General features: G+C 48.7%; 1 long non-coding RNA gene across 1 annotated transcript; it reads left to right on the forward strand.

Annotated features, from left to right (window-relative positions):
- Window positions 1–11,165: 11,165 nt before the first annotated feature.
- Window positions 11,166–11,708, forward strand: LOC120695828. The gene is made up of 3 exons (XR_005683912.1): window positions 11,166–11,257; window positions 11,344–11,541; window positions 11,629–11,708. It is a non-coding gene; the product is annotated as an uncharacterized LOC120695828 (long non-coding RNA).
- Window positions 11,709–14,845: the final 3,137 nt, after the last annotated feature.

Here is a 14,845-nt window from a genome sequence, read left to right on the forward strand (position 1 = left end):
CCAAGATCTCATCGAGGTGGTAAATATTGCATGGAGTCGCTACCTCCGCAGACACATAGGCTTGCCCATAGGTGAAATCGAGCCTCTTCGTTGGTTCACTGATTTTCCGGTATGAATATACTCTCGCTACTAATGTCATTCGCAATAAACATCAGAAAAATTCTATATCGTAACCCACATTTGTCCATAGTGTTGGAGACAGGACCAAGGAAATAACTTATATGGATACTACGTATGCGAGTGGATCAACTCTTTTGCAAGTGAAAAAGGGCAAATGACAGTGGAGGCATTCAATGTACGTGAGCACAATCACATCTGCTCATTATTTTAATTCATTATTTTTTATTCTCATGTTTTTATCGAAAAATGTGACAGCATTGGTGGATGAAAGAAGAACTCATTGAAATGGCTCGGGTCAAGGCAATTCAAGAAGCTATATGCAGATTCCTCACTATGGGAAACCGCTAATTTGCCGTGTGTCTCACGTTTGCCGTGAGCAAGAAAACGGGCACACGGCAAAGAGATTATTTGCCGTGTGCCCAAGAAGTAACACACGGCAAATAAAGGGCACACGGCAAATTAGCCTGTTTGCCGTGTGCTTGGCAAGAAAACACACGGCAAAATAATACACAAGACAAATTCTAGGTTTTGCCGTGTGCTACGTGCACGACACACGGCAAAACACTTGAAAACGTAACGGCTGCCAGGATCCCGTAACATTTGCCGTGTGTCCCACAAGGCACTCGGCAAACCAAATGTGTTGCCGTGTGCATATTTACTTTGCCGTGTGTCTCTGCCCAAGCACACGGCAAAGTAATTTTCAAAACTGTGATTTGGCAATCCAAAATTTTTCAGATATACACTTATTACATTTGGTACTTGATGTTAACATATAGTATTTTTTCTTATCTCTGTGCTATATTTAGTCATTTATTTTCAGTAAACATATTTTTTGGAATTAAGTCCAATTTGAATTGCTAATGATTTCATTAATAGAATAAAATTCATCAAATAATCATATTCATGTCGTTGAGTCCAATCTGAGGTCGTATCCATGAAATGAGAGGCAATATTGAGTTCTGTTTTCCCGAACCATGACCAGTAACATGAGGGCGAATCTTTTTAAATTTTTATAAATAACAAATAAAGTCTAAAAATCATAAAATTGATCGTGATACCATATTTTACTGTGCGGAGGCTATGATAAAAAATGGAGAAGGTTTCGCGAAAGTTTGACATACGCTCCTTACTGAGTGAAGCATATCCGGTGAAGATCCGTAGTGAGAGGAAATTGTTCATATTTCGAGTCAAAATGATGGTCCAATAATATTTTCACTTCAAAACTTTTTCTAGATGCAATACCCAGCTTTTTTTCTTATTGCAAAATTTTGGTGATTTTTCGCACCTACTTATTAATTTCAATTTTTTTGCTATTAAACTATATCATGTTGGTATACATTAAAATTGAGCTATATGTACATGAAATTATGGATTTTTTCGAAGACCTCATCAAACATTTAATGTTTATGAACTTTGGGAAAAAAGAAGTTTTAGAATTATGTTAAATCATATTTGGTTCAACCTTATGGAAATATGCTTTGGGTGATACAATTTGAAACGCATGAAATAATACAATTTTTTTTCTTAGAATCATGAAACATGGATTTTTAGTGTTTTTGGCAACGTATTTTTAATGTTCATTGGATAAAATATTATAAAACTACCTTTAATAATTAATTAGTTCATAAAAACTCAAATTAGGGTAAAAAACTTTGCCGTGTGCTTTGGATCGGGGCACACGGCAAACCCCTCCTTTGCCGTGTGCTTTGGATCGGGGCACACGGCAAACCCTTGCTTTGCCGTGTTCCCTGGATCTAGGCACACGGCAAAGAAGTCCCCCAGGTACTTAGCCGTTGTGCAGCTCCCAACCGCGCACACACACTGCCACATGCTCACGCCTCCTCCCGCGCCCGCCTCCACCCGCGCCGCCTCGCCGTGCCGCCTCCACCCGCGCCTCGCCTCGCCATGCCGCGTCGCCTCCTCGCCGCTAGCTCGCTTCCTCGCCGCGGCCACCCGCCCACGCTGATGCCACCGCCACCCGCCCACGCCGAGCCACCGCCACGCCGAGGCGTCGCCCACGCCCACGGCGCACGGCCAGGCGGGCCACAGCCGGGCCGTCGTCCCTGCGCCGTGCGCGCGGGAGGCCGGTGCCACCACCCCATCGCGCCCACGCCAAGCCGCTGCCCATGCCGAGCCGCCGCCTCCCGCCCACGGCGCACGGCCAGGCGGGCTACAGCCGGGAGGCCGGTGCCACCGACCCGCCGCGACTCCACCCGGCCCACCCCGACACGCCTTCCCGCGGCGCCCCGGCCCACCACCCTCCGCGCCGCCCCGGCCCACCGCAGCAGCGGCCGCGGCCGGCCTCTCCGACGCCTTGCCGTGCCGTGCCTGGCTGCCTCAGCCTGAGCAGGTCCTCGTCCCTCTCCGACGCCTTGCCATGCCGTGCTTGGCTGCCTCGGCCTAAGCAAGTCCTCGGCTCTCTCCGCCGCGTCGAAGCCATCATCGTCCCGGCCGCCGTCGTTGTGCCCCTGCCCACGGAGAGGAAGGTTCGGCCTAGTCGCCCTAGCAGATTTACTTCATCCTATTCATATATACTGTGTAGAATTGTAGAGATTGTCAATTGGTTGCCGAATTGTAGAGAATCGTAGTTGCTGCCGACATTTTGAAGTGACACAATTGTAGTCATTTTTTTGCAGGAGAGCCTAGTGTCATGTGGCACGCCGTCGTAGAGCCGTGACGCAATCCGTCTGCACCGACACACGCATCATCGCCTCGCCCGCCATCAAGCCCTAGGTGTGCACGTGCGAAAGGCCCCTCGCTCTGTCTCTTGTTCGTAGCTCCTTTAACCAAGTTAGGCATCTCCCGTTCGAAGGAGATATAGTTCAAAATATGCAGATCTTTGCATATGTATGACCGTATCTGTTTCGAATTGTCCATGCTTTTTGGACAGCCCGATAGGGTGCGTAGATGGAGTTAGTTCTCATGGTCTACGCCGATCCGAGACGGAGTCTCGGCATCATCTCCTCGTTGTTCTCCGGATACACAATCTCCTTTTTAGGGATGTGTATTTGGAGAACAGCGGGGAGGTGCTGCCGAAATTCTGCCTCGGATCGGTGTAGAGCATGAGAACCAACCCCAGCTACGCATCCTCTCGGGTGGGATTAGGGCCTATCTTAACCTATTAGAAATGGTAGACATCATGTAGATGCAAAGATGATATTTTATATTATATTACTCATTGATATGATAGAGAATGGATGACTGTGCGTGGATGTATACTGGATGGAAATGTGGGTCAGTTGTCCGGGGAGTGGATTGACAAGACCGAGGCTTTCTTGGACGGAGCATTTGCAAAGCTCAAAGGAGGCAATACAATCTGGTGTCCGTGCAACAAATGTGCAAACACGCGTCGACAAACACGCGAAGTCATGACGAATCATCTTTGCAATTATGGATTTACGAGAAATTATACCCGGTGGACCTACCATGGCGAAGCCAATCATATGAGAGACGAAGTTGTTAGGCAATGCATCGAAGAACATGACGCTGATGCCGGGGTTGCAGACATGGTAGATGACTTTCATGAAACACATTTTGATGAAGGACGTAGGGAGGAGGAGGAGCCAGAGGCAACCGCGAAGGCGTACTATGACATGTTGGCTGCAGCCCAGCAACCCCTTCACGGTCATACCAAGGTTTCACAATTGGATGCCATTGGCCGCCTAATGGCCGTGAAGTCCCAATTTACCTTGAGTCGAGACGCCTTTGATGTTATGTTACAAGTTATTGGCAGCATGCTTCCAGAAGGGCACATTCTTCCAAAGGGCATGTATGAGGCACAGAAACTCCTTCGTGCACTGAAGATGCCATATGAACAGATACATGCTTGTACCAAGGGATGCATCTTATTTAGGAAAGAACACTCTGAAGCAAAGTACTATCCAAAGTGTGAATCCTCTCAGTTCGTGGAGGTAGACTCTGGTGATGGTCAGAAGAGGCAGCTCGCGGTCCCCGTGAAAGTCCTACGGTACCTGCCGCCCATACCAAGAATCCAACGTCTGTTCTTGACCGAGGAATCCGCGAAGCAGATGACATGCCACAAAATGGGAACTCGTTACAATCCTGATAAGCTTGTGCATCCATCCGATGCTCAATCATTGTAACATCCCAAAATCCACTGAAATAAATCACGCGCTAAAATTTTTTTCAAAAGTTTTTCGTCGTTGAACTCGAACCATTTTCCCGCCCGATCTCCCGATCTTTCGAAGGACCCGATCTTGACATTTGAACCCCGCGGTCACATCCCTATGTTTGCCCTCGTCCTGCGTGTCACGCCCAACCGCGCACGCGTGACCGACGTCGTGCGTGGCCGACCGGGACCGCGATCGCCGCCGGCGCGCATTCGCCCCCTTTTCCTTTTTCCTTTTTCCCATTTTTCTTCTCTTTTTCTCCAATTCTTTTTTTCCTTTTTCCTTTTCTTTCCTCCTTTTTCTCTTTTACATTTCTCTCTTTTCCTTTTCTCTCCTCTCCCCCTCTCTCTCCTTCCTCTCTCTCCCCTTCTCTCCCGCGCGCTGCAGAGTAGCCGCTCACGCCGCGCTTGCCCCGGCCGCTCCCAGCCCGACCCTCGCGCGCCTCCACCCTCGGCCCGTGCACCCCGCCATGCCAAGTACCCCCCCCCCCCGGGGCTGTGTGCACGCGCGCACACACTCCGAGCCGCGCACGCCGCGCCGCCCGCGACGCTGCCCGCCGCTGACGGCCGCCCTGCTCGCTGGCCCACGCACCCCCGAGCTACTTCGTACCACCACCGCCCCTCTGTGCCACCTCGCCGTTCGCGCCACCGCTAAAACAGGGCCGCCGCCTTGCCGCTCGCGCCGCTCGGCGATAAGCACAGGGTCCGGCCACCCCCCCCCCACGTGCCACCGTGCCCGGCGCGCCGCTCGCCGCTGCCCGAGGGGTCATGTCACCCCTGTGCCGCCGAGAATCGAGCTGCCGTGCCTCCAATCGCCATTAATGGCGCCCGTGGAGCTCGCTGGCCGGCCGCACCACGACCACCACCTCACGGCTCTACCCGCCGCCTTATTTCGCCTATAAAAGGGACCCTCGTGTCGCCCTTTACCTCCACGACCCTCTCACCGCCGCTCCAAGTCTCCTCCCGAGCTCCCAGCGTCTCCGCCCGCCATTGCCGCCGCCCCAGGACACCGGCCACCGCGGAACTCCCCTTCCCGCTGCACCCCAGCCCAGACCGAGGTGGGCACTAGAACCCCCGAGGTTCCCTTCCCCTTTTCCCCCTAACCCCGGCCGCCGCCGAGCCCTGTAGCGCCGCCACCGCGAGCACCAGAGCCTGCCGCCACCCACCGCCGTGGCGCCGCCTCTACGGGCCGCCACCCCTCAAATCGAGGGGGGGGGAATCGGTCCCCAGTGCTACCCTGCCCTTCTCCCCCCAACTCCCAGCCGCCGCCATGGCCCAGGGGCCGCCGGCCAGGCGCCGCCAAGCGCTGCCTCCCCCAATTTTCCCCCTCCTCTGTTTCTTGCGGTGTGAGGAGGAAGGAGATGGCGGTTTTGCCCATAACCCCCTCCCCTTTCCTCTATTCAATAAAGAGCCCCCACCCTTTTAAGCCTTTTTGCAAAATAAGCCCTTCCTTGTGTTATAATTCAAAATAAACCCTTTCCCATATAAACATATTTCTAACTGAACCCCTGACCCTTTTTAGAATGACCCAAATAGTTTCTAAAATACAAACCAATCCCCTACCTTCTCAAATATAATTACAAACAAGTCCCTGGACCCTTATTTAACCCCTAAACCTTTATATAACCTATCATTTCATGCGCCAAACGACCTCCGATCGATCTAAAACTTTATCACGCCTCTCATAACATAGTTTTGACCATGCCATTAGGAAACCACCCAAGAATATTACTCCGAACTCCATATCTTAACTATTTCCGACTCGAGCTCAAAGATAAAACTTTTATTTCTGTTTCTTGATTGTGTGCATTTTGTATGCATCGTAGGTCACGGTGTGAACGAGGGAGAAACCGTCGACGAGCAGTACTATGAGCAGGCGAACGAGGACCAGTTCCGCGACCCTGAACCCGAAGGACAGTGCTTCGATCAGGACCTCCCCGAAGGCTTTGAAGACGGCAAGTTCAATCCCCCCTTTAATGCATGCTTTTGTCCTTGTTTTTATAAACACAACTCATTGGACTGTTTTACAAAATTGCATATGTTTTGCCTGTTGAAAACACGGTTGGATAGCCACCCCTTGATTTGTTATAACCATTCCTTGACTACCTAGATTAATATCTGAATGTGTTGTTTGGACGTTAATCACTGCTAGAACGCTACGCTTAGGACCTTAAATTCAATATAATTTGTTTTATAAAGAAAAGGTGTGTGTGTGGGAAGGGATAAAAGTGGAATTTTCGAAAGATAAGTTTAGACGGAATGGATGGCATTTCTGTGTGATTTGCCGATTGGTGTGCCCGTGCCTGTGTGGCAGAGCAGGGACGGGAGATATCCATCTTGTCACAACTAAGGACCGAGTTGATGTGTCGTCTCACCTAACTCCACTATCGTGCAAACCACTCGACCGTTGAATGGGCAACGGCTTAGCATAAACCCCACTAGTTAGTCTGATAGCCATCAGGAGAGCTGAGAGCAACGGGTGATCAAGGAAAAGGGATTAGCTCTGTGTGACTTATGCCCCGGTTAAAACCTCTGTGATAGGTCAATAACCCCTTGGTGCATCCCGTGATGGCTAGTTAGGTCTAGCTAAGGTGGGTAATGGCTTTGTTGGGATCTGCACCGACACTAAGGTGATCGAGTTGCGGTACCCCGCTTGTGGGTAAAGTTGCACACCTCTGTAGAGTTAAGAATCTATTCGAATAGCCGTGCCCACGGTACTGGGCGAGTTACGGTGTGGTCACATAACTAGTATTTATTTTGGGATGGGTTGGTGTGAGTTGTTTTGGAAAAGTGTCCGGCAGTTGTGCCGTGTGCTACGGCGGATGAGGAGTCCGGTAGCAGTTTAAAACTTGGATCATGTGTGGAAATGCTTTCTTTCAAATGAACCCCTGCATAAAATATTGCTTTCCGCAAAACAAACCCTAGCCTTATCCTTGAATTACCCTGTGCATTATATTCTGTTTATACCCCCTCCGTGGGTGTGGTTGGACTTGCTGAGTACGTTTGTACTCACCCCATTCTTTATTTTTACAGAAGAAGATCCAGACTTTGTACCTGACGACGTTGAGTAGGGGTACCATCCTGCACCCAGCCTTGCCTGTGGATTTGGGTCACCTGCAGGAGATTCCGCATGGTGCAAGACTCTGATGACCCTCTTTTTATAATTAATATCGTTGTGTGGGTGTGGGTTGTAGTCCTCGCGATAGTGGCACTTCTCTGCACCCTACCACGTAGAGTTGTACGGTAATGAACCATCTGATGTAATAAATGTGTCATCAACATCCTAGGACTGATGTTTGTATCACATTTAAATCTTATCTTAGGAGGGAACGCTTCAATCATGGACCCATTTCGACGGGATTCATAATCACAAAGCTTTGGAGGCTCGTAATGTACGTGTTGCGCTGGCGACAGATGGCTTCAATCCCTATGGAATGTCGGCTGCCCCTTACACTTGTTGGCCCGTGTTTGTTACCCACTGAATCTCCCACCTGGCGTTATTTTTCAACGACAGAACATATTCTTGTCATTGATAATTCCTAGATACCCTGGAAATAATATGAGTGTGTACATGGAGCCCCTGATTGACGATTTGCTCCGTGCTTGGGATGATGGGGTTTGGACATACGATCGAGCTACAAAGACAAACTTCAGAATGTATGTTTGGTACCACTATTCCCTGCATGATCTGCCGGCGTATGGGATATTCTGTGGCTGGTGTGTCCACGGGAAGTTCCCTTGTCCAGTATGCAAGGCAGCATTGATGTTCATTTGGTTGCGGAAGGGTGGCAAGTATTCTTCATTCGACAAACATCGACAATTCCTACCTCTTGACAATCCATTCAGACGAGATAAGAAGAACTTTACAAAAGGTGTTGAAGTTAAAGACCATCCACCGTAGATGATGATGGGTGCCGACATTCGTGCTCAATTAGATGGTCTCGTGATCAATGCTGAAGGTGGGGGTTTTGTGGGATATGGTGAGCAACATGCTTGGGCGCAGAAGTCGGGCTTGTGGAGGCTCCCCTATATGGCTGACCTTCTTCTTCCACATAACATTGATATGATGCACTCCGAAAAGAATGTCGGCGAGGCATTGTTCGGAACAATCATGGACATTTCAGATAAGACAAAGGATAATGTTAAGGCTAGAGTGGATCAGGCAACGTTATGCGATAGACCAAAGCTAGAAATGAGGCCTCCCGGATCAGGCAAGGCGTGGAGAAAGCCTAAGGCCGATTTCGTTCTGACGAGGCCCCAGAGGAGGCAAGTCCTAGAATGGTTCCAAACCTTGATGTTCCCTGATGGGTATGCGGCGAATCTGAGAAGGGGAGTGAACTTGACCAATATGCGAATCAACGGGCTCAAGAGTCATGACTACCATATATGGATCGAGTGGCTACTTCCAATTATGGTTAGAGGCTACCTCCCTGATCAAATCTGGCAAGTGCTGGCAGAGTTGAGCTTTTTCTTCCGCCAGCTTTGTGCTAAGGAGTTATATCTAAAAGTAGTTGAAGAAATGGAAAGAATGGCGTCTATGTTGCTCTGTAAGCTGGAGAAGATTTTTCCACCCGGCTTCTTCAATCCGATGCAGCATATGATTTTGCACCTCCCGTACGAGGCACGAATGGATGGGCCCGTGCAGCACCATTGGTGCTATTCAATTGAGAGATGTCAAAAGATACTTAGAACTAAATGTAAAAATAAATGCAAAATTGAAGCTTCCATCGCAGAGACATATATTCTGGAGGAGGTATCAAACTTCACATCAAAATACTATGCTGACAACCTTCCTAGCGTCCACAATCCACTCCCTCGTTACAATACTGCCGAATCTAACTCCACCCTGAGTCTTTTCCGAGGCTAACTCGGAAGTGCAAGTGCTGCAACCATCAAGACCTTGGATATTAAAGAGTGGCGTGCTATCATGCTATATGTGTTGACCAATCTTTCCGAAGTTTTGCCCTACATAGAGTAAGTTCTCAGCATTCATTTAGTTCTCAAGTCATTTCCCTTTTCTGCATCCAACCCTATCATTCGCCTTTTGTATAGAGAATTTCATATGCAATTCTGGCATCGATCAAGGGCGCCTAGCCTCCATGAAACTGAGACCCTACTTAGACAGGGCGCGGGAAATATAAGTCCTGATTTCATTTCTTGGTTCAAACAGAAGGTAATGTCCAATTCTGCTCATTTGTAGTATATGACATTACAAGTTGCTCGTACGTTCGAATAATATGACGAACTTGCAGGCAAAAAACGATACGTCGATGAGTGCCGAGTTGCGGCAGGTTGCCAATGGCTATGCCTATAGGGTCAAGTCATTTGGAGCTTATGACGTGAATGGATATCGATTTCATACAACAAAGCACGAGCAGATTCGGCCCAATCGAAGAACAACAAATACCGGAGTTTTCACGCCAGGAGATGATGGGCTCGAGTACTACGGAACACTTGAAGAAATATACGAACTGTCATTTCATGGGTCCGTACCTCTGAAACCTGTCACATTCAAATGTCATTGGTTTGATCCTCAAGCTGTGAGACGTACCCCGAATATTGGGCTAGTCGAAATTCAGCGGTCATCCGTGTACCCAGGTGACGATGTGTATGTTGTAGCTCAACAGGCGACACAAGTTTATTATCTATCATACCCGTGCCAAACTGACAATCATCTCAAGGGTTGGGATGTTGTGTATAAGGTGTCCCCTCACGGTAAACTACCTGTCCCGAACAATGAAGATTACAACATAAACCCAAACACATATACAGGAGAGTTCTTTCAAGAAGATGGGCTACAAGGGACTTTCCAAATAGATTTAACCGAAGCAATTGGAATGGAAGTAGACAATGAAAGTTTTGTTCACGACGATGCCGGGGATGAGGTTCATAATGCGAAGGACTTGGAATTACTTCAGCGATTACGTTTAGGCAATGACAGTGATGATGAAAGCGTTCCTCCTTTGGAGCACGCCGTTGATGATATTGACGGACGTGATAGCGATGATGAGACTTACGATCCAGCTAATCCCGATCTTGAAGAGTATTTCTAATACATGTAAGATCCGTATTTGCAACAATTATATCAGTTTTTCACTTGTTCTAATTATGTTTGTTTTTTACTACTTGCAACAATTAATTTGTAATACATGTTCGGATTATGTTTATTTTTGTACTACTTGCATTAATTAATTTCTAAATATTGTTCTGATTGGTTTGCCCCTTTTAATTTCAAGTGATAGATCAAAGATGGTGGGGCGCGGCGGAGGTATGATGCAGTCATTGGAGGCCGTGCTGCGCAGAGTTGCTGGGAGAGGTGAGTCCTCCCAGATGGCTGGAGGGAGGACGAGGAGGAGGAGGGGTGAGGCAAGTTCATCGGTGCCTCCACTAGATGAGGACGCCGGCACGTCACAGACGACGACAAGGAGTGGCAGGAGTAGCAGGAGCACGAGGGGGCCTCGCGCGAGGTCACCCTCCCTTGAGGACGAGGAGGAGCCGCCGCAGCAAGAGGAGGAGAAGGACTAGGAGCAGGACCAGGAGCAAGATCAGCAGCAGCAGGACCAGGAAGAGGAGGAGGAGGTCTCTAGTGAGGAGGACGACGACCAGGGAGGGGTGGCAGGAGACATACCTGCCGTCTGGATGCGAGGCCCCGCTCGTCTCCCGAACCGACCTATACCGCTCGAGCAACGGCCGATTATTCCGCCGGACGGTAAAAGGTAAGTAACTTTTGCCTATTTCATTACGTTTCGTACTTATATATTTCAATTCCAATTTTACACAAATATTTTTGGCAGGAATTTTGTGATCGTCGTTCCAGGTGTTCACAAACGCATCCCCAATGGCATTCTGGGCCTGGTTTGCAAGGACCACTACCCTGGTTGCATCGAGATTGACGGCCGTCTTCAGCCGGGGTCGGCTTGGGAGCACTACATCCATGCCATCGATAGACCGGACCGGGAAGGCAGGTGCTTTGCGAGCAAGGCAGAGCGGGTGTTGCAGGAACTGTGGGTAAGTCTTGTATGCGCTATAATTGTCAATACATCTCATTAATTGGACATTCTTGATATAATGGCTTCGTTCATCATCATGTGCAGGATTTCTACAGGTGCGAGGAGGGAATGATGACCGTGGCACGCGAGGTGGCAAACACGGCCTGTCACAAGCTGGTGGCGGATATGCTCTACGAGGCGCGCATCCAGGCCAACTGTGATTACAAACGTCGCATCGAAAAAGTGAAGACCAACAAAGGGGCTGTGCGAAACCTTAGGCTAACTCGGGAACAATATATGAGGGTAAATATACAATATTATTAATATTGACTTTTACTAAAATGAAGTACGCTACAGTTGATCTTCTTATATGTCATGTATGACCTGCAGGTGATTCCTTGGTGGTTAGCCGCGAATGAACAGTGCTGGGACATGATAATCGACAGGTGGTATGCGAAAGGTTGGGTGGAGATGCACGAGTCTTGCCGGCAGCGGCGTTTGATGATGCCAGGTGCACTGCACCATCAGGGCAACAGTCACCTACGACAGTACGCGGCCAGATGGGTAAGTGAATTCATTTCTTCATTTTAACGCTCAACCGTACACAATTTGTAATCATCTTTCTTTTTTCACAGTCGGCCCCACATGGAGGCGAGCCTTGCCCCCCCCCCCCCCCCCCGATCAAGGCGTGGGATTTGGCCCACAAAGGGAAGGCGACATCGGATATCAACTACAACCCGGCGGACCCCCCAGAAGCGTACAGCAACGCGACTGTCCACAATCGCCTCAGTGAGTACAACTCGATGGCAACGGAGGTGAATGGGCCGGACTTTGATCTGAGCACAGAGCCCATTGATGCAGAAGTCGTGATGAGGGTGGGAGGAGGGAAGAAGCATGGCCGGTACTGGATTGGAGACAGCTTGATTGACACCGCCAGTACTCCTACTCTCGCGCAGATTCGAGCCAGGAGCACCAGCTCTAGCCCGGCCATATGCCCACGTCAAAGCACTACGGAGATCCAGATGGAGGCACTGAAGGTTATTTCTGTTACAACAAAGGTTTATTAATTTTAACATATGTTTCTTGGTACTCTAACCATGCAATCTAATTTTGTATGCCCAGATGCAACGGGACTTTGAAGCACAGCTCCTAGCACAACAGCAGGCGTGGGCGGCACAGCAGCAGGCGTGGGCGGCACAGCAGCAGGCGTGGGCGGCACAGCAGCAGGCGTGGGCGGCCGAGCGGGAGAGGATGCAGCAAGACCTTCGGCAGACACAGGAAGTCTCCCAGCAGAATCAGATGCAGCTGGCCCTGGTTTTTCAGTTCATGCAGACTCTTTCACCACCGCAATTCACTCAGACTAATATCCCTGCGCGTGCAGCTACCCCTACTCCTGTGAGCGATTTTACAACCTTCTAATTTCATTTATCGTTATTTGACTAATAGACAACTCTATCATGACTTAGAAACAATGCCTTAGAAACAAAGACTTAGAAACAATGTCTTAGAAACAAAGACTTCAAATTAATAACTTTGAATTTGCAGCCTCAATCGGCAGCATCAAATGATGGGCCAACAGAAATGTCCCCTTCGCCGATGCCTCAGAATGTGTGGCTGCCTCCTCAATGGGTGACTTACCTGCAGCAGTTCCAGCAGAACCCTTCGTGGTCACAGCACCCGCCACCGCCGCCGCCGTAGTCGTGAGTTGTGCTTGTATGGACATGCACTCTTTGTATAGACTATCGTTTGAACTTGTGCTTGTATGGACATGTATGAACTACCAGTGCTTGTATGGACTTGTATCGACTACATTTTGGCTTGTATGCATTGCGATATTTGCTATATTTGGATTTGGACTTCTGTGGATTAAATGTGATGCAAATTGTGATATATGAAATGATCGTGACATTTGATGCAATATATATGAATTGCCTGTGATGTTAATTTGATTGGAATATGAAATATTTGTGATTAAACAAAAAAATGAATCTGAAAATTAATTTTGCTGTGTGCCACCATTTTTTGCTGTGTGCCATGGCAAGGCACACGGCAAAGCTGCCATTCTTTGCTGTGTACATGTCCACGTGGCACACGTCACAGGTGGCATTGTTTGCCATGTGCCTAACCATGTGGCACACGGCAAACAGCCCACGTGGCATGCTGGGTCGACGGGGTAATTTTATTTTACCGTGGGCCCGATAAAACACACGGCAATGGCTTTGCTGTGTGCCCGAAAAAGGGCACACGACAAACACCCTGTATGCCAGCCGAGCTTTGCCGTGCGCTCTTTACCGTGTGTAACACACGGCAAATCCTTTGCCGAGTGTTTTTGGATCTTTGCCGTGTGCTTTGGCACACGGCAAAGCACACGGCAAACCCACTGTTTCCGTAGTGCCTGCTCGATGAAGTCATAAATCCTAAGGGCAAATTTCATGGCGATCTCCATACAAGCGTCTCCACAGAAGATCCGACGACGAGGAAGCTGATACATTACTATAGTTGATGCTTAATAATTTGTAATATCTCAAGTACTTTTGAATTATATATATATATATATATATATATATATATATATATATATATATATATATATATATATATATATATATATATATATAATATTAGTGTGATATGCGGTCCTAATATTACTGTGCAATGCAAAGAGTACGACTACGTAGTCACATATGGTAGAAATACGCATAGCCATACGTATAAAAATGAAAAAGAAAAGAAAACATAAAGAAAAAAAAAATGTTAAGTGCCGGCCAGTTATACCAGCCGGCACTAACCTTGCTGCCAGGCGTCGGGCGGTGTCGGGCACGTTAGTGCCGGCTGGTATTTCGGGCCGGTACTAACATGCGCACGTTAGTGCCGGCCATTTAGTGTCGGCCACAGGGACCGGCACTAAGCCGTCCTGTGACCGGCACTGATGTGCCTTTCTCCAGCAGCAGTGTACACATCTCGTTCGAATCCGGGTTCTTAGTCTGACGGTATGTAACTACAAACGGTCATCATATCACAGCTAGCTCAGCTAGCCTCCTATGTAGAAAGTTAGACCCGCATGCATCCATGGCCTCTTGCTTTTCCTGGAGCTTTCCGCCTCGTTTCCGGCCAATCAGTTAGCATAACAAACAGCTGCCTCGCGGTTTCGCATAACACAGTGCTCAAATCGCCCCGTTCTTAGCTATGGCTACTCCCTACGGGACACCAGCTAATTTGCCGTGTGCCAAGACTTTGTCATGAGCCTAATTTCAGGCATACGGCAAAAGAGCAATTTGCCGAGTGCTTGAAAAGGAGCACTCGGCAAACATGCACACGGCACGTGCCTCGTCATGGCACACAACAAAGGTGCAATGTTTGGCCGTGTGCCTTGCCCAGGGCACACGGTAAATACGTCTTCTTCCATTACGGCACACGGCAAAGACCTGATCCCGTCCTGTGGACATGATGCCACTTTTTTTTTTGCCATGAGCCGGTGCTATCACATGACAAATCATTTGCCGTGTGCCCGATAAAAAACCCACAACAAACAGCCTCTTTGCCGGCCGCTGTTTGCCGTGGTGTGACAGACCCGCCGAGTTAAAACGCTTAATTAAGCGTAACCGCC

This window comes from Panicum virgatum, chromosome 2K, assembly GCF_016808335.1.
Source record: "Panicum virgatum strain AP13 chromosome 2K, P.virgatum_v5, whole genome shotgun sequence".
Classification (NCBI taxonomy): domain Eukaryota; kingdom Viridiplantae; phylum Streptophyta; class Magnoliopsida; order Poales; family Poaceae; genus Panicum; species Panicum virgatum.